The following is a 21,463-nucleotide window of genomic DNA, read 5'->3' on the forward strand; positions in this document are numbered from 1 at the left end:
AACCAATCCACGTTAACCAATTTAGCCATCGACCCAAGTAAGTCGCAATTTAACACCCCATTTCACAACCACGTTAACCAATTTAGCCATCGACCCAAGTAAGTCGCACTTTAACACCCCGTTAACCAATTATATGGTCCGCATCCTCCTCAGTGTTCCCCCGAGGAAAGCTGCGGGCAATTTTTTAGTCCCTTTGCTGTTAAGGCATTCTTTTCTTTGTTCAGTTTCTTGTGATTCTTTTTTAAATGTTTACTTTCATCATTTTATTTGTTTACTGTTACAGAATGTTAGCGTAAGAATCGTGGGTGGAAGCAGCCCACGAATCCCCCCCCCTTTTTTTTCTTGCTAGCAATACATAGCGTGCTCTTAAGGACAGAACAACGATCAAATGGAAGAGACCTGACATAAAACGCAACGCATCTGCCGACTGAGTTCACAAAAACTGAGCATCAAAACTTAAGTAATTGTGACCTAATCTCCAATCATTCTTGTCCTTTAAAAAAATATAATGGTAATTTCAACCACATAGTTTAATTTCCTTATGGCAATTGAGTTTACAAGGCAGAATGAACTTACGCTAGTATATTCGGTCATCTGTTGGAGAATGTCCTTGTGTCGCTATTTCTTTAATTTCTTTTCGTTCTATATATATATCAAATTCTCAATCTGCAGTTTGATTCCTTTTTTCCCATGTTCTCACTTTAATATTTTTAAGGAAATATTTGCAAAAAAAATATACCTGATTTACCTTGAATTAAACTAAATATTTACATCAACGAGTGAGCCAAAACATCCACCAATATCTCGTAGGCGAATTTTGGAGGCCCATGATTATCATAATCGTTTACATGGATATTGTTTCATTTGTGTCACACTCAGATGACTCACACTGACCAGTTGTGACCGGCAGATTTTCTAGAGCCGTATATCGCGATTGGTATGAGCTGTCGACTTTTCAAAACCAGTACAAAACTATTTCTGCACCGAAGTTCCACTCAATCTCACAGCGTACCGTCTGTAGGCACACATCTTTATGCGTTATTTATACGTACACTGGCCTTGTCACAAGTTATGGGCTCTTCAATGACAGGTGAGCAGGCGTACAAGTGCCGATATCCCTAAATATTTGGTAAAGCTTTCGTTTTTTAAAGACAATAGTCTTACTTGGAGACCTTCGACGCAAAAATTTCGGTCTGTCTGCCTGCCCCTGTGTTTAGAAAAAGTTTATTTTATCGTGAGACGTACAAACCTAGAGAACGATCATCTATACAACAAGCACAATTACAAACAATTGACAAACCACAACATACATGACGCATTTAAACAAAAGTGTCCAAGTTCGTAGGGTGTCCCTAACAAATGTTTCTAATAACTACATACACAACATATATACACTAATCACAATATGGACAATGTACATGATGAGATATGTACAGAATTTACAAGACTTTGTGAAGATGTTAGCAAGTATATACAACAGGTATGGAGATTCGTGAAATTTACATAAATTACAGACTTAGAGCGAAGTGCATATGCACAACAACTCACACCCATATAGGGCACACACAAACACATAGAAATAGTAAACACATAAAGATTACATACCATAATCAGACACTGACAGGTGATCTAGCTATAGGAATCAGGCCAGGTGGAAGACTAATCGAACAAGTCTGTCAACTACAGACAGAAAGCGGCACGACATTTGTCGTAGAAATTCTTCCTCCCCAAGAAACTACAATTTCTCCGACAGAAACGATAGAACTTCAGAGTATAAGCGTTCCAGAATTGGAAAGAGAGCACGATGACGATGACCTGCCGCAACAGCTTCGCACCTATTACGCCACAAACAAAAAGCTCCCGCACCTATTTGAAGGCGTGCAAAGCGACTACGCGAGCAGCGACCATATGTGACAAAGTGATTAACACCTAGGCCACGAAAACTAGTGTTAAAGGACTTCCAAAACACCTTTGCAATTACACATTGCTGCAGCATATGCTGGTTGGACTGCTGTAAAGGGGCACTAGGACAAGTCGAATATGGGACATTGCCCCACTTCTCCAGTCTGTCCCCTGTTGGGAGTACTCTCCATCCAAGACGCCACATGAAGTCCTGCAGGTGGCCAGGCAAAAACAATGCCGTTATCGCGCTCTACGACATCGTGCTAGACGGGCTGGATGAACTAGAGAAAGCAGAAGAGCCACCGTTCTTTATACAATGCGGCTTTCGAGAATGTCCACATCGGGACAAACCTGCTGCGCGTGTTAATAAAATGTTATTGCCGTTGAGTAAAATGCAGGCACGTTAAGTGTTTGTGGTGCAGCATTAAGCCGTGCATCTGATAGTAAATGGCGTATCTTGGTGCCTAATAAATAGCAGGCAAGATGACACACGGGACACTGATCACCATGGAACAACCGCAGTAAGAATCGTAGGACAACCAGCTGGCAGTGAACAGAGACGGATGGGAATGCGAATCCACCGCAGTTTTTCAATTGTCCAAGTGCTGCTCGGCAAACCAGCTCCGTTCCGCCTGACCAGAAAACTGAGTCAATATGAGGGATTGCAACGACCTAGTTATGCGTAATGGGGGCTGTACGACATGAGGTATGTACCATGCACAGCCGCATAACACAGTCTGTGCTAAATACCTTCTTTCGAGCATCGGTAAATCATATTTTTGTACATCCCGGACGTGTCGTCTTACAACTTCGACTACTGAAATTTACAAGGAGGCTGATTCGCCGTAGCAAGTATAATCAAGCCCCAGAATACGAATGTAGTCACTTTTTGAAGACCGAAAACAGGACTTAGGCAGGCGTCTGGGGAACCAATGAATAAATATCGACACTTCGAAACATATAACGTAGCACCTGAAATCGTCCCATACGCAGCAAAAAAGCCGTCTACGGGATAAACTGTCCTCATTCTTCAAATGCAACGTGATGTCATCAGCAAATGCTGTCACCGTCACGGTACCACTACCTGGTAGAGGAAGGCCTCTAACGTATAGATCAGCGAGCGAAGGAAGGGTTCGAGGCTGAGTACAAAAAGTGCAAGGGATAAAGGACACCCCTGGCAAATACCACGGGTAACAGGGAATGGCGCACTTTCTAAACGATCAAGAAACAGCGTGCTGCGTATATTTAGGTATGCGTTTCTGAGAATCTCAATAAAGCTTTGGGAAAAGCCAAAGGCTGCCATTACGCTAAGTATAAAGCTATGTTCGAGGCGGTCGAATGACTTTTCTTGGTCAAGTAAAACCAAGAGTCCCCGAGCTGATCTTGCTATTGTGTACGCAATTATATCACGCGTAACAAAGGAGAGACTGTGGATTTCTTTTCCAGTAATAGAGCACTCCTTAAGATGGCCTATTAAGGAAAGCATCAGGCTTCTCAAACGCCGAGTGATAACTGCTGCGAAAGTTTTATATTCAACCTTGTGGAGCGTTATTGGTCTTCACTCCTCTGGGTTGACCGACGATGGGTGATTTAGGTATTAAAACAATTCGACCTTCGCGAAAGCTGTCAGGGAAATCAAAGTTCTGGAAACAGCAGTAAATAACAGAGGTGAAAAAAGAGCAATGTCGTCCTAAAACGTTAAATAAAACTCAATATGCCACCCGTCCGGTCCGGGGGCCGAGCCACGCTTCATGGAAAACAGTGCATCTTTCACTTCGTCAGCTGATGGACTTGTGCAAAGTTGTTCAGCTACTTCTGATGAAATTTGAAGGAGCCAACTTAAAATTGTGGCTGTCTCAGTAGTACCGCAATGTGACAGTGTCGTACCACCCATGTTGGCAAAGTGAGCCAAGAAAACTGGTTGATCGCGTTTCTGCGGCAACGCAGTTGGTAAGGACCTTGCGGCCTGAGTTCCTAGTGGACTCGACGGGTTGAGAAGCGAGCTTTTCGCAAAGCGCAGAACCTCAGGGTAAGCACATGGATTATGTCTGCAACGCCAAGCAGCTGCCGTCAACGACGACGCTGCAATAAGGCGTTGAAAACGACCCCGTAACTCTCGCTGCCATGCGCACATCAAGGGAGTTAGCCGATCAACCCGAAGAGCAATACGCAGCTTTGTGGCAGCGTCCGCTAGTTTGTCGGTTGTATGACGTCTAACGGCACGCCCTACTACTGAGCAGTGCAAACGCCACTGTTTCTTGAGCGCGTCCCACACCTCCGGATCGTATTCCAAAAGAGAGGTTCGCAAGATTCTAGATAAACTGGAGCGTGAACGCGCTTCGTGCCGAATGCGGATGTTGTCACACCGGTCCCGTTATTCAGGGAAGCGATCGCCGGGCTAATTTCAAGGGCTGAAGTATCGGCCCCCCGAACCGCACCACAGAAGCGTGGACAATTTAGAAAAGGTCCTTTTTGGCGCGCCAGCGGACGCCGGCTGTGGCCCAAAGAACAAGTCAGAGCCGAGAGTTGATAAACAAACAAAATTATATTCTCAACAATGGCAGGTCGAAAACCATACACAAAAATGCACACTCCACAATAGTTACATACAATACGTCACCAATCAAACAACGTACTACGCAGTACAATCAGCCAAACTCAAGACAACGGACACAGACAACGATACGCTCTACAATGCAGTCGCATGCATTGGACAACCAAGACACTTAAAGACTAAAGAGATAGAAACCCTATCCAGTCCAAAGTTCTTGGAACAAAAGTCTGGATGATACTCTTCCGAGAATCACTCACTCAAAGTCCAGCATTGTTGTCGTTTCGCGCCCTCGAAGTTTCTCTTCCAGGAAATCTCGCGTCTTCAATTGGCCACTCTCCAAGCTTCAAACTTCTTCGCCCGAATACGTCAGCTTCACACACGCAGCTGTCGCCACGCGTCTTCGCTCGATAGCGGTAAACACACTCTCTTGCCTGTAGCTCGGGCCTTCACCCCTCAGGTGGAAATCCTCTTCATCTCCTGCTTCGTCCCTACGGACAAAACCTTCGCCGACTACATGGCAGAATTCCTTCGCACTCTGGCGTTAACTTCCGTCTTCTCCTGATCTCTCATCTCGGCTGCTCAGTTAAATACCTTGCGCGCAATATTACAGAAGGTTCTCGTCATTTCGTCGGCGCGATGCGCAGCGAAGGCTGGGAAGAGGGCGAGACGGATGGAATGCCCTCCGCGGCCGATGACTCAACTCGGTATGACCACGCCCCTTTCGTTCTACAACTTTCGCGGGCTATCTCGGCCGCCGATTTGGGGTGAGGAGGTTCGTCGGCGAAGCCACGCTTCCAAGGGGAGAGCGCGCGCCCGGGGAGCCTTGGATGTTTGTTTTCTTTTCTTTTTTTCTTTTGACATCCCGGCGTCTCTTCCGCGCGTTACCGCAAGAATTTGGCGGCGCGCCCATTTTTAGCGCTCGTTCTGTGACACTGCCCCCTACTGTAAGAGTATTATCTCATAATATTCAGAACCACACAAACCAGCGCGAACAGTCCCCCCACACTCAAAGACTGTAACATAGTCCGTCGCTCATGACACGTCACATTCGCAATAGTTCACTCAATACAATTGTACATTGTAATTCAATTACACAACACATGAAATATAACCACAGGCACATGAGTACAACACTCCTCCACACATTCCCAATAATACAAATGTACAAAGTGCTCTCATTACAGCAATTATACAACACTATACATCACATCACAGCACAAACACTTCGACACTTGTGACACAGGATAACACAACATTAACACAACATATGGCACTCAGCACTGCCAAACACATTCAGATTCGACCTCAGCACCTATCCTGTGTATTTCGAGCTGCGCTTGCGTCCTTTCTTGCGGTGCTCGCTCGATCTCTTCTTGTTTTTCCTTGTTCTTTTTCGGCGAGCCTTTTCCAACGACGGTATCTGAGGCAGCGTCTCAGCCATCGTTGTCACTTCCGACCCCGCTAACGGGTCATGACGTTCGACGGGTCCGGTCTGTTTATTTACCAGCTTGTTCATGTCTCTACATTTGGCTTGGCTGGCCGACTCCGTCTCCTTTACACTGTCGGTCGGTTGGGGTCGTGCCGACGTACGTCCAGCTGCCCAGCGCGTGAACTCATTCAACACGATCGTCTTCTCATTCGCTGTCTCTTGCGCCGCGGCTTCACCTTGGGCTCTAGTGAGATCCGTCACGGGATGCTCCTCCACTGTATCTCGCGGTCGCTGGGTTGGCGAGGGCTCTATCTTAGGGTCTTCTCCCAAACATTCCGGATCAGTCGGTCCTCGCGCCCCGGCGATGTTTCCGATGACAAGGTCGTAAAGGGGGGTCGTCATGCATATGGCAGTAACCTTCCCGCTGAAGTACGGGGTTTCCACCTCAATCTCTGCTTCTGGAAGCATCCGAACCGTACGGTCAATTAGGCAAACCGGTTTCGTTCTGCCTGTCAACTCACTTTCCCGTACCAAATTTCTCCGCACGATAACCGTGGAGCTACCGGTGTCTCTTAGAACCGTAATCTTCTTGCCTGCAACCTTACCAGGCAGCGTTGGCATTCCCTTCGTAACACCGGTTGGCTGTTTTGACATTACCGCACCCACAATAGGAATTTTCTCCCCATTCTTCAACTCTACAAATCCGTCGGTGACGGCATTATCATCGGATTTCGGTGCTGCTAGCACACAGGATACCTGGTGAGTTTGACTCGCTCCGTTTCGACATGCGTCTGCTTTGTGCCCAGTCCGACCACACTTAAAACATTTTACTGCCATAGGCTCGTAAAGATCGTTCGACAGTTTTTCGCGCGATGACCCACTCGGTTGCACAGAAAACATCGCGGAATGCTCTCTGGTGCACGCTTCTTTTCTTCGGGAGCCAATTTCTTCGAATCATCGGGACAATCCTTCTTGACCTTAGCCAAATTAGTTCCACCTTGCGCTTCCAAGAATTGATCAGCTAATTCAAGCATGTCCTCAAGTGACTCAGCCTTCCTCTCTTTCAAGTACAGTGACAGGCTTGGTTGGCAACTAGTAAAAAATTGTTCTCTAATTAGGAGCTCTTTAAGTTCATCGTACTCCTGCGCTGTCCCTGAAAGTTCAATCCATCTGTCGAAATAATGGCAAAGTCGGGCGGCATACTGCGTAGCCGTCTCACCATCAGCTGGCTTTCCTGTCCGAAATCTGTCCCGGAATCCTTCTACAGTAAACCTAAATCGCTTCAGCAAAGCAGCTTTCACCTTTGTATAGTTGGCTGCATCGGTCGGCGTCAGCCTACCGTACACACTGAGCGCTTCACCACTCAAGCAAGTACTCAAAGCAGTTGCCCATTGATGCTCCGGCCAATTTTGGCTCTTCGCAATCGTCTCGAATCGGTGAAGGTACGCGTCAAGGTCGTCCTTCCTTTCATCAAACGCTACGAGCAGCTTGCTTGGGTTCAAGCGGAAGCCGTGGTCCTCCCGTTCGCTGCTTTCAACTCTAGCTTGGACGGGAGTTTCACTTCGCTGTTGCAAACGGAGCCGCTCGAGTTCCATCTCGTGCTGTCGCTGCCGTTCCCTTTCCTCTCTTTCTTCTTTCGCCCTCTCAGCTGCTAGTCTTTCTTTCTCCAGCTCCAACTTCAATTGCAGCTCTCTTTCTTCTCTCGCCCTTTCGGCTGCCAACTTTTCTCTCTCCAGCTCCAACTTCAATTGCTGCTCTCTTTCTTCTTTCAGCTGTCGCTCTTTTGCTTCTCTTTCTTCTCTCGCCCTTTCAGCGGCCAGCCTTTCTCTCTCCAACTCAGCTGCTTTTTCTTCCTTGACCCTCTCTGCTGCCAACCTCTCTCGTTCCAACTCAGCTGCTTTTTCTTCCTTGGCTCTCTCCGCTGCCAACCTCTCCCTCTCCACCGCCTCTTTCTCCTTCTGGCTTACCCATTTCCGTAGTTCGGCGCCAGAAAGATCCATCTTCTAACCAAGAGCTACTAACTTTTCGAGATCCATTTTGTCTCGCAAATAAAACCTTGCCGCGTGTAAAAAGTATCTGCCTAAATCACTCTATCGGAACACTCTACTGCACTCGTTAACGAGAACACTGAACAACACACAAAATCGTTCCGATAGCACTATCAACAACTCGAGGCTCTTCCTCACTACCTTGGACACACTGTCCACCAAAAGGTTCTGTGTCGCGTACGCCAGATTAATTGTCACACCGGTCCCGTTAATCAGAGAAGCGATCGCCGGGCTAATTCCAAGGGCCGAAGTATCGGCCCCCCGAACCGCACCACGAAAGCGTGGACAATTTTGAAGTGGTCCTTTTTGGCGCGCCAGCGGACGCCGGCTGTGGCCCAAAGAACAAGTCAGAGCCGAGAGTTGATAAACAAACAAAATTATATTCTCAACAATGGCAGATCGAAAACCATACACAAAAATGCACACTCCACAATAGTTACATACAATACGTCACCAATCAAACAACGTACTACGCAGTACAATCAGCCAAACTCAAGACAACGGACACAGACAACGATACGCTCTACAATGCAGTCGCATGCATTGGACAACCAAGACACTTAAAGACTAAAGAGATAGAAACCCTATCCAGTCCAAAGTTCTTGGAACAAAAGTCTGGATGATACTCTTCCGAGAATCACTCACTCAATGTCCAGCGTTGTTGTCGTTCCGCGCCCTCGAAGTTTCTCTTCCAGGAAATCTCGCGTCTTCAATTGGCCACTCTCCAAGCTTCAAACTTCTTCGCCCGAATACGTCAGCTTCACACACGCAGCTGTCGCCACGAGTCTTCGCGCGATAGCGGTAAACACACTATCTTGCCTGTAGCTCGGGCCTTCACCCCTCAGGTGGAAATCCTCTTCATCTCCTGCTTCGTCCCTACGGACAAAACCTTCGCCGACTACACGGCGGAATCCCTTCGCACTCTGGCGTTAACTTCCGTCTTCTCCTGATCTCTCATCTCGGCTGCTCGGTTAAATACCTTGCGCGCGACATTCCAGAAGGTTCTCGTCATTTCGTCGGCGCGATACGCAGCGAAGGCTGGGAAGAGGGCGAGACGGTTGGAATGCCCTCCGCGGCCGATGAATCAACTCGGTATGACCACGCCCCTTTCGTTCTAGAACTTTCGCGGGCTATCTTGGCCGCCGATGTGGGGTGAGGAGGTTCGTCGGCGAAGCCACGCTTCCAAGGGGAGAGCGCGCGCCCGGGGAGCCTTGGATGTTTGTTTTCTTTTTTTCTTTTTTTTCTTTTGACATTCCGGCGTCTCTTCCGCGCGTTATTGGAAGAATTTGGCGGCGCGCCCATTTTTAGCGCTCGTTCTGCGACAGATGTCAAGACGCCAAGGTCTCACTGATGATAAAAAAATTGGCAGCATATCCACAGAGTGAATGACGGAGAGTGGGGCGAAGCATTCGTCCGTTAATTCGTTCTTGCTTTCGTCCGTCCATGCGTCCGTCTGTGTGACCGTCCATTCGTCTATCCGCCCGACCGTGCGTGCGTCTGTTCGTGCGTCTGTCCCTGCGTTCGTCCATGTATCTGTTTGTGTGTCCGTTCATTCATCTATTCAACACTCCAAGTCCCACCATCTCGCATATTTTCATCATATATTCCCGATATAGAAGCACCGCTATCCAGCGGACATTCCAAGGACTAAACGAGAGGTGGCACACGTACACTTCTTACAGCTTGCGCTTCGGCTCTACTTCCCACCTTTAACCACCTCGAGTTCATGGTATATACTTGTTCACTGTATTCATGGCACTGCGGCCCAACGCTTGCTAAACCTTTCTAAAACCAAGGAGGTTACGCCCAGAGAGTATAACGTAGCAGCCTTTTCCTGTCAGATAGTGCTCAATGTACATGCCAATGGCTGCTAATGGGAAATGAGAGACAGGAAAATTTGACTTTTACTTTCTTACGGCTTGCGCATCGTATCTACTTCCCACCTTTAACCACCTCGAGTTAATGGTATATACTAGTTCATTGTATTCATGGTACTGCGGCTCAACGCTCGCTAAATCTTTCTAAAACTAAGGAGGTTACACCCAGCGAGTATAACGTAGCAACCCTTTCTTGTCAGATAGTGCTCAATGTGCATGTCAATGGCTGCTATTGGGGATCTCAGCGTGCGCGTTCACTAAAAGCCGAATGCTCCTGTCTTTCGTTCTCCATTAACAGCCATTGGCATGTACATTGAGCACTATTTTTTATTGTTCAACGCACAGAAGAAATCTCTCACCGGCACCACCTTAGAGGTCAAAATGTTATACTTGGTACACACTACTACAATGGCTACAAGAGACGAACGGGTGCCGCTATAAGGAGCTTCGCCCCTAAAAGGGAAAGTAAGCCTCGAGCGTCACTGGTCGGTGGTCTGATATATAAACAGAGGTTGATGGTAATGTTACTACATCGGAGTGTGATACGTAAGAAGCTTACACGTTCGGCACATAGAAACGATCCAACCGACTAGGCGACGTGCTACGTCGCCAAGTCCAGCCATACTGTGGTCCATGCACTATAGTATGTGCGTATCTATCAAAAAGAAATGTTGGACCAGGCGACAAAGCTCCCACGCGTTCCAATCAGAGTGACCCCATCCTGGATCTTGCACGTCAGCTCGCGTGTCTAATACAAAAATAAAATCGCCAGCGAGTATGACATGACGACCGTTTAGAAAATGCACGTCCAGGTCACGGGGAAAACCGTTAGACATCACTGCTTAGCTGGCGCATAAATACAGAAAACGCACAGCTTGAAGGATGATAGGATGCAGTCAAAAGCCAATACACGTCCAGTCCCGTCATGATGATTGCGTTGAAAAGCGCGGTTAAAAATAGTAATTTTAACTCCACTGAATTGAGATGTCGCGAAAGAAAAGTAACGGCCTAAACTAAATGCGCGTTTGTATGCACGAACGTGACCAATGGTAAAAAAATTGGTTTCTTGTAAACACACTGTTCTCTGCGGGCGATAACTTATGCTTGCTTTACTGGGTTACGGAACCCTTGAAGATTCAAAGAAATAATTTTGAGGGTGTAAGTCATATCGAAATAATTGTGAGTGAGTGACCTGGTCGTGTTTTTCGATTCGGTCCGCCGGGGATCTGTTCGAGGGAACTGGAGTACACACACTACACAGCACATTTCGACCCTCTAGAAGAGGGTCGAGATTTCTCCGGTATCTGGGACTCGGAGCGGCTATCCTGAGTGCCGTCCGCGATGGTACCAGACTTGTGAGTGCGCTTGACATCTCGCAGGGCTTGCATTTCCACGTCACATCCGTCTAAGCTAGAAGGGAGTCTGATGCTACTTTCGACTCCGAGGCTGAAGCTTCTTTCTGACGAATCAGATAGTGGTAGGGCTGCAACGTCAACGTTGTCGCCGCCTACCAAAGACCTTGATCACGGATTGCTTGTCGATACGCGTCAGTAAAAGCTCCCATGGCGTCTTGCTTCTTGTTAGAGGAAGTCGCGAGCCTGGCTTTCGGAATGAGCCAATGGTTTTTGCTTATTTGGTTTAAATTCTGTTCCTGGCGAAACATCAGCGCCCGTAGACCTCGCGAAGTCGGCGTCTACTGAGCCGTCGGCTGCTAGATTTCATTTTTTCATTCATTTTATTTACCCTCAGGGCCAAATGGCATTATAGAGGAGAGTGGAAATAAAGTTTACAGGGAAAAAGAAAATACAGCATGCGAATATAGAGCATAGAAACTACATATTATACAACAGAATCTACAGCAGAAAAAATACAGCATGAGAATAAACAATGCAACAAACATAAAAATAAAAATGTAAAGAAAAACTCCTGATTATACAATAGTAGCTGTGCAATGACAGTGAACATAATACAATTTTGAGTTACGTTTAGCTCATACAATACTGAGTAAGGTTTGACGAAAAATATTGTTATTAGTAATAGTGACGATGTCTTCGGGAAGGTGGTTCCAATATACTGATGTACGAGGTATAAATGATTGAGAAAAACACTGGGAGTTGCAGGATGCGATTCCAACCTTATGACGATGGTCGATGCGAGGGGATATGTACTGAGGATTGAGGATTAATTCGTTATGTAGGGTGGGATGATGGAATAATTTGTGAAATGCACTCAAACGAGATATTTTCCGACGGGATGCAAGGGAAGGAAGGTCTAGGCTGGATTTCATTGAACTGATACTGGCGATGCGATTGTAGTTAGAAAGTATGAAACGGGCGGAGTTATTCTGTACGCGCTCGAGTGAAGTAACCAGGTTATCGTGGTAACGATTCCACACTGATGATGCATATTCAAGTTTGGAACGTAATAATGTTTATTACAACAGAAGCTTTAGTGCAGAAGGTGCTTTTGAAAAGTTACGACGTATGTAGTCTAACATGCGATTAGCATTATTATTAATGTATGCGATGTGGGGTGCCCAAGATAAGTTAAATGTGATAAGAATGCCAAGGTATTTACACGAGGACTGGATCAAGCGGGAAGTCGCTTAAGTAGTATTTAGGTGGGGTGTTAGCAGATCTAGTTACGCGTGATACCTTACGTTTAGCGATGTTTAAGTTCATTCGCCATGTGCTGCAGCAAGCTGTTACTTTGTTAAGATCAGGTTGGAGGCTTAAACTGTCATTATTACTAGTTATTTCACGAGAAATGACGCAGTCATCTGCAAAGAGATGAATGTTAGAGGAGAAAGTGAAGACCTGAGGTCATTAATATAAGTTAGAAACAAAAGTGGACCAAGAACTGACCCTTGCGGTACACCTGAGTTGACCCCAGCAGATGACGAATTGTGATTGTTAGCAGTAACATATTGAACACGGTTAAACAGAAAACACTCAATCCACTTGAGTAAACTATTGTCAATATTTATTAGGCTCAGTTTGAACAGCAGTAGTTGATGACAGACTTTATCGAAAGCCTTACTGAAGTCTAAAAAAACGCAATCAGCACATGATGAACGGTCTAAAATGTGATACAGTTTGTGAGTGAAATATATGAGCTGTGTTTTGCATGAAAAATGTTTGCGAAAACCATGTCGTGCTGGTGTAAAAAAAGAGTTCGATTCAAGGAAGTTCATGAGGTTACTGAAAATGACATGTTCTAATTATTAACAGGAAGTACTTGTTAACGAAATAGGGCGATAATTTTTCGGGGAGTGTTTATTGCCTGACTTAAAGATTAGGACCATCCTCCCGATTTTCCATTGTGTAGGAATGGTTGATGTATCTAAGGACTGTTCAAAGATTTTTGTTAGTATCACTGAACTGTAAGTAACGGTGCTTTTCAGAAATTTGGTACCAATATTATCATGTCCAGGGGATGAGTTAATGGGCAAGTTATCTATGAGTTTAGTGATGCCGGAGTGTTCAATGGAAATTGGTGGCATGGCAATATAATTGACGTTTTGCACATGGGGTTGTGTGACGTTACCAACTCGAGAAAAGGTGTTTTTAAAAGTGTCATTAAGTAGATCGGCGCACAATATCAGTAGGAACTGGATTGTCAAAATCATCTACTAGAACTATGGTGTTATCTGGTAAAGGGTTAATTAAGCGCCAAAATTCACGTAATGTTACTACATCGGAGAGATTTAACGATGAGTCCGGTGAATCGGTGTCTACAAGCGTTTTTTTCTCGGATCGGGCCGACATCGATCATGGCACAGCATGTTTGCCTGCGACAAACACGGAGTCAACCACGCTAGTGGTTCTTATCGCTGAGATTGGCAAACATGGCGCGCTCGGGTTGGCCAAGCTGCACACTTCCTTCTTCGTCGTTTAATTTAGTTCTCAGAATCGAATTCTGACATTCTTCCACTACAGCTCCGGGTTCTCGTTCATCTGTTGCTGTTGGTAACATGGATGGTATGGCAGGAAAGATCCCCGCAGCAGCATCTGAATATGAACGATGCACAGGCCAGACGGTGGTAGGGTGGCCATCTCCAAAACGTCGGCAGGGGTGGTCGCAGCCATCACTTTCGTGTCCGTGCACACTGCAGTGACCGCAGAATGGTGCTCTGCACTGTGCTCGATAATGACCACTAGAGCCACACCGACGACAAACACGTTGCAGACCGCGGTAGTCGAAGGTGACTTGATGACCAGAAACGCGAAGATAGTTGGGGACGAAATTTGTGGAACTCATTTTCATTCGGACAAAGCGTGTACCTATCAGAACTCCATGTCTTGCGCTCATGAAGCCAGCGGTCACAGTCAATACCTTGCCGTATGGAAACAAAGCCTGGACGAGTACCTCGTTGGAGACGAAGACTGGTAAAAACAGGCAAGCAACGTTACTTACCTGTGCGCCGACGGGAACGACAGGAATACGCTCGCCACCGATGGTCAGGTAGCCAGTATAGACGATGAGAGTTATGGAAGCCGTGCTCTTGACAGTTACTTGGATGTTCATGCCTCCCATGTGCTGAACGCAGTGTACCTCTGAGAGGCCAACTATTAAGACCGTAGCGTCGACGACCGTCTCCGGAGTGGTCCCCGCAGTGACAACAACCTCGAAGGCCTGCGCCTTCGAAAGTGTCCACGACGTCGTTGGCGCCATGGTTAGATAAGGAGGACGTCCCTGACGTGGAACACGCAGGCACGTCTTGTCTTGTCGCCTAGAAGATCTTGGCTCATACCCACAAGGGTGATTGGCCAGGGACGTCAACGGGACCACTTTTTCTTCGTCTTCCACCCTTAACTGTATCCTAAACGGCACCAAAGTGACCAAACCATACTCCAAACGGCCGACCCTATCCGTAGCGCCAACCAATATTGCTCAAGGTTCAGTGTTCATACTTGTGCGATTGTCAATTAAAGATCAATTATTGCGCATATCTGAGGCACCATAACAACATGACGTTATTAAGTATGTGTATTTCTTACTAGAAAAGGCACACATAGGTAATTTTAACGATCGTAGCCTTAATAACGCTGCGCTGGCCATGCAACGCTTGCACGAAACGGCAATTGTTTCCAACGCTTTGCTAAGACGACATGGTGGTGAGTGAGTGAAAAAAAATAGCAGCATATCGTCGGAGTGAATGATGGAGAGTGGGGCGAAGCATCCGTCCGTCCATTCGTCCGTCTGTGTGGCCATTCATGCGTCCATTCGCCCGTCCGTGCGTGCGTCTGTTCGTGCGTCCGCACGTTCATCTGTGCATCTGTCCGTGCGTTCGTCCATGCATCCGCCCCTGCGTCCGTCCATGCGTCCATTCGTTGGTGCAGCCATCCATGAGTCCGGCCATGCATCAGTCTGTGTGTCCGTTCTTCCATCTTTTCAACACTCCAAGTACCACCATCTCGCATCTCTTCATCATATATTCCGCATATGCACTGCCATACAGCAGATATACCAAGGACTAAACGAGAGGAGGCATACGCACTCTTTCCTACGGCTTGCGCTTCGTGTCTACTTCCCACCTTTAACCACCTCGAGTTCATGGTATATACTAGTTCACTGTATTCATGGTACTGCGGCCCAACCCTTGCTAAACCTTTCTAAAACCAAGGAGGTTATGCCAAGCGAGTATAACGCAGCAACCCTTTCTTGACAGATAGTGCTCAATGTACATGCCAATGGCTGCTAAGGGGGAATGAGAGACAAGTAAATTCGGCTTTTAGCTAACGCGCACGCTGCGAAGTTTTTATTGTTCAACAACGCACAGATGAAATGTCTCACCGTCACCACCTTGGAGGTCAAAATGTAAGACTGGTTACACACTACGACTACTACTATGACTAGGATGGACAAACAGTTGCCACTATAAAGAGATTCACCCATACAATATTTCTGAATAGAGAGTTTGCAGGTGCATAAGGGCCTTTTACACTGGGGGAATCCTTATTCCGGGACACCGCTGGACAAGGCCGCTACCCGAGCCCCTTAGACTAAAGCTCTTTGAGCCTCCAGCCCTGAGGAATTGAGTAGGGCTGCCTCCCATGCCTCTCTATTTGGGGAATGGTTAGGAGGAAGGGAAGGATGCGTTTGACATGCCCACACCATGTGAAAGCTATCGGAGACTTCCCCACAGTGAGGGCACCACCCATCGAGTTTCGGGTCAAAGTATTAAACTACTGCAGGACACAACAAGGTTTTGGTCTGCAGGCGCCTTAGGGTTCGTTCATCGGCCTTACTCAGGCCCTTAGCAGGCACCAGGTGAGAGTCGATGTTGTTCGCAATAGCACACCAGAATTTCTCTAAATTGTAGAAGTGATTGGCTAGTCTCTGAGCCGCAAAAGGCTGGGTGAGGAGCCCTGTGGTTAAGCGCGCGGGCGGCCGCATCCGCAGCCTCGTTATCTCCAAGGCCCTGGTGGCTTGGAGTCTAAACAATGCGTTTTGGTGAGGGGCCTCAATCCCTGACGGCTCGCATTAGAGTATCGTAGGCTAAAGGTGATACCTTGCCCGCCAGATAATTTTCACAGGCATGGCGTGAATCTGTAACGATTATCCCATACAGTCCGTGTGCGAGGCGGCAAGTGCTATTTCTAGCTCCTCAATGCGTGTGAATTTTCTTTTGGAGTTTTGGTGAACGTGTTTGTTTTGGTGAACTACGGCGGCGATGTAGTATCCAGCAGGCGATGGCCCTGCCACATCAATGTAGTATACACCTGGCTTAGATCCATATTGGTGTTCAAGGGCCACAGTGCGCGCCCCTCGTCTCCCTTCGTGTGTCTGCGAGTGCATTTTTCGAGGAAGGGGAGGAACCCAGAGCTTGTGGCGCCACAGCTTAGGAATTCTGCATGTCTCCTCTGGAATGCAGTTATGTTTTATGTGAAGGCGGCCTAACAAGCGGCGCCCAGATACCATTTGCGAAAGTAGCGTATATTGCGTATACGAACGTAGAAGAGATGTACCTCCTTCATGATAAGAGTTTAGCACCCCCAGAGCCGACAACTAGGCATCGGAGGTAGTTACCGGTAAGTATAAAGCTCGCTTTATAGCCTTCTTAATGATGGCGTCGATGCGCTGGTCATGTTGCTTTTTAGTGCGAAAATAGGGTACGGAGTAGAGTATCCGGCTTAGTACAAAGGCATGAACGAGTCGAAGCGTATCCCTGTCCCTCAACCCGCCGCGTTTATTGGAAGCGCGGTGGATCATACGTCCGACGTGTTCGCCTATGCGTTTCAGTTTGGTAATGGTAGAGTCCGGTCTGAGTCTGTTATGAATGAACAGGCCCAGGATCCAGATCTCCTCGACTTCTCTGACAGGAGATCTCATCAAAAAGATATGTAAGTTTGTGTCGTCTTTGGGGAAGCTCTGATTTTGCAGGATCGCATTGGGGACCTCAGCCGTAGGCATAGCTATCGACTATAGAGGCGGCCTGCTGGAGGCGGTCCTTCATTTCTCCAAGGCTGCCTTCAGTAGTCTAAATTATTATACCATCCGCGTAGAGTGCGTGATCAATTCCTTCCTTCCGGGCCAATTGATATGGTAGCTGCATCATAGAAATGTTGAAGAGGAGTGGTGACAACACCGCTCCTTGGACAGTACCCTTTGTGCCTGTAGTGTATGGGCCGTATTCATCATCCTCAATTTTAAGGAAGGCCTGACGCTTCGAGACGAAGTCTCTTACGTAGGCAAATGTCTTGTCACCACAATATAAAGCGCTCAGATTTCGCAGAATGCTACCATAACGAATGCTATCAAAGGCACATTCAAGATCAAGAGCAAGAATGGCCTTGTCGTTGCGTCGCATGACAGTGGGTTCTATTATATCACGGAGCAAGTGAAGAAGGACATCCTGAGCAGACATATGTGGGCCAAACCAAAACATAATGTCTGCTAAGAGGCCCTTAGCTTCCATGAATAGAGAAAGGCGTTCCCGAACTGTTCTCTCCATAAATTTACCCACAAATGAAGTTAGCGAGATAGGCCTCAGGTTGTCGGTATTCACCATCTTGCCTGTTTTAAGAGACATGGAGGTGGCACCTACCCGTCGCTTTGCGTTCTACACCTTATCACTTCAGAAACGGGTGCGCACAGCGCGCGCCCCGTTTTCCAGGATAACTGCCAGATAGCGCTCATGTCTCACGTGTGACGTAAATCGATGCGCTCGTTCGCCTCCGCTGCACGCTCGAGGCACTCCAACGCAGCGCCTCCAGAATACTATTCACCAATTTTCTTGCGCAGAACATCACATAAACGTTTTGTTCACTCTCTCCAGACGCAAGACTATTGTCTTTCGACGACATTTCTGGTGTAACGTGCAGATACGGGGCCCAAGTTATTCTTTCAAGCAGGTGAGCGCTGTCTTCTTTTCTCCTGAATTTATTCGTACTCAATCGCAGTTTTCTTTTCTCCTAAATTGAATCGTACTTGAAAGCTGTCTCCCTTTCTCCAATATTGAACCGTACTATTGGTGTGAAAGTACCTATGACGTTTGTGAGAAAACGAAATTCTCAGGAAGCGTACAAATATAGCACATAGTTTATTGTTACAGTTTGTAATATAATTTGAGACCTTCACACTCATTCATTTAGGCAGAAGAGGCATACAATAGCTGAGCAGAAATCTCGCATTTGCTTTGAAGCTCATGTCCAGGAGACTTTTGGGTCCACATTCACGAAAACCTCTAGCACATTCCGCAGAAAACCTTTCAGCCAATCACGATGCAGGGCATCTCAGCAGCGAAACCGGCTTACCTTAGGAGGGACGCGCTTACGAGAGAGAAGTTAGAACTGTGAATTCGTCCCCTGTCCTTGGGAGTGTGTCTCCCATTTCGTGAAGAACACGTTTTGTTTCGCAAGGCGGCCTGCTGTAACTTAGTAGTTCACCAAGGCTACGAAGTGGCGTAAAACTTACCTTCTTGACCAACATTCCGACGATGCCTGGCCAGCTGTTGTTCACGGACTCACCGCCGAAATTGCCGTATCTAGGCTTGACGAAGGTAACGCTGTTTGAGAAACGAATATTAGTGGTGGGTTAAGGGGAAGAGTGGAGGCAGGATACTTAACACTTGAAAGTATACTATTACGTAATAGCAAGGGCTTGGTTTCCACAACTCACTTCAGTCGGAGAGATTCTATCGTCGCATGAGCGATCTTTCCGATGAAGCCCAGAAGCCTGACGTGGCCATTGTCCTCCTTGGCGTCGATGTAGGGAAGGTACTAGAAGACGATACTTACATGTAAAGTCATCGTTATGTCAAGACGCTATCAAAGAATAAGCTCAGACCATCACTTGCTTTCGTTAGTACGTTCAAGATAGCCAACTTCAGTGAACTAAATATAAACATGAAGTCTGCATAAGGTTCTTGAGCTACCAACGCCGCTAAAAATGCTAAACTGACGCTATGTGTGCGTGTTAATTTAAAGTCATAGCTGCTACATATTACGGCAAAAGCTGTTATGAGATCACAACACGGATCGCGTGCGCGCCGTGGTTGTCCGCCGCCGGTGTCCGTACCACTATCGCACGAAACACATAAAAAACTTGAAGGACACATTGGGATTCGAACTTGGGTCCCCTGCGTGCCAGCCGAGTAGTCTACCACTGAGCCACGCTGGTGCTTGGAACTCTCTTGCAAGCTGGCTCGATGTAAGGAAAGGAATCGCGGTTATATGAGTAATAAAGCGTTTTAAAACAGCAAATGAACAACGAGTTGTCACATAATGCAAATTATGCAGCGAGCAGGACATATATCGCTCCATCTCTTTAAAAAAAAGCTTCTTCACCAAATAACTGTGGCGCACACCCACTTTGGGGGATTGTGGGAATTACAAAAGCTTCTGCCACAATTCTTCATTGTCGTCAGCCACAGCTAAAAACAAGTGCACAAAGTTTCTTGCGAGTGTGCATCGGATATACCAAGCTTCTCCGAAGAATGACGAAGAATGGCATAGGGAATGTTTGCCTACTACACAATGATTAATGGTGCAGTGGGTACCTTCAAATGTACTTGCAGTAGCTACCCAAAGAGTGTTAAAAGAAGGCTCGGAAAGGCTCCTCTTCCAGCTTTCACTGTGGCAGTGCTGAGCGCTCCGAACAGGCCGGGGGGCTCTTGCAAAAGAGAGAAAGTTACTTATATGTTCTTGAATCCCGGAGGCACCTTATCAGATCGCAAAAAATTTGTTACCTGGAAATTTTAAATTTTTGCATCACATTTTGGATTGCATATCAAAACTTGGAACAAAATTATAGAAGACTCGAAAAGACTAAGCTATCTTATTATAGAAAGCTATCGTTTTTAGTGCTCTTGCCTTTCCGGGCGGGATTTTAGATTTTTACTCATTTCTGTTTTCTTGTCTGTAATTGTCACCTGCTAATACATTCATATTTGCGATGTCAGGCCAGCTTTTTAAGTTATTTAGTATTTAAGATTGAACTACCACAGCCTACCGACAAGTACGCAAACTTCCAGTGCCTCTTGCGAAGATCCTCCATTTTGAGTCCAGCGTGGTTGGCTTTTTGAGTCGGTCTACGCTACGGTGTACTCGCTCATACACTGCAAGAAACCGGGTTTATGGCGCAGTGTGTGCTAAATTGATTTAATTAACGAAATGAGCGCTATTCACTGTTCGAACTTTTCTAATGACTCATAGGACTACCCCAGATAATCTGATGCTCTTATGCTAACATTGCATGTGCCTGCTGGAAGAAGCGATACATTAGGCATCGAGAAATGGGGTCATAATCTGTCCTTGAACGCAAGATGAAAGTTTATTGGGTCGAACATGTCCTCAAAGAGGACCTCATATGTACTGTGTCAATACATGAAATAGCCCGAAGAGACAGAGTTAGCATAAATCAGTCTATTTACAGATTAATCAAATTCATTAGTCCTTCAGAACTTAATTGGATGGAAGCCTGCACGCATTTCGATTGTTTGCCTTATGTGGTATTTTTCATTGCACACTGATCGAACGGTATACTCTGTGTCGTTATCAGCAAAACCACAGCTTTCAGGTGAATTGGAGAACTGCAGATCGTTTATATTCAGTGAAGAAAGCACAATAGAACGTTATGGCCTCTAGTTAATTCAACATTTCGTCTGTCGCTGCGTTGAGATGCCGGAAACCGATCGCAGTATGTAGTTGATGCAAGCACACAGACTGTGTATTAATATTGACTTACGGCCAGCTATAGATGCGCCGTGGGCCATCGCAATTCAGGGCTCCGAAACCGGATAACCCTCCTTCCTTCAACATCTGTGAGAACCAACGATTGTAAAACCTGTTATATAGTAAATAACCACCAGAAGCAGTCCTTCCCCTATCGTGAAAAATGCGGGCAAATGAAAATTTGTCAGCCTGACTTACTACGTTTTTTTTTGTCTTTCTTTCTTTCTTTTTTTTCTTTCTTCCTTTCTTACCTTCTTTCTTTTCTTCTTTTTTTCTTTCTTTCTTGCGCATTCCACAATGTTTCCCCCAAACTTTTTGCTTCCTACGTGCTGGGCATGGCACTTTTCCCGCATGCTTAGCAAAGCAACACTTCTGTTGCAAAGGCAACATAGGCTTTTATTCATATGTGAAACAATGAAATGAATCCAATGCAGCAACGCAAGGCAGCGAATAAATGTGGCAACGTGAAATGATTA

General features: G+C 46.5%; 1 protein-coding gene and 1 pseudogene across 1 annotated transcript in view; one reads left to right on the top strand and one right to left on the bottom strand.

Annotated features, from left to right (window-relative positions):
* The window catches only part of LOC142796424 (sperm-specific sodium:proton exchanger-like), a 111,412-nt gene that overhangs the window by 67,195 nt on the left and 22,754 nt on the right, over window positions 1-21,463 (top strand). The gene's annotated exons all lie outside the window — the stretch shown is intronic.
* The window catches only part of LOC142796423 (uncharacterized), a 12,270-nt pseudogene continuing 918 nt past the window's right edge, over window positions 10,112-21,463 (bottom strand).

The sequence above is a fragment of the Rhipicephalus microplus genome, chromosome 2, assembly GCF_043290135.1.
Source record: "Rhipicephalus microplus isolate Deutch F79 chromosome 2, USDA_Rmic, whole genome shotgun sequence".
In the NCBI taxonomy this organism is placed as follows: Eukaryota; Metazoa; Arthropoda; class Arachnida; order Ixodida; family Ixodidae; genus Rhipicephalus; species Rhipicephalus microplus.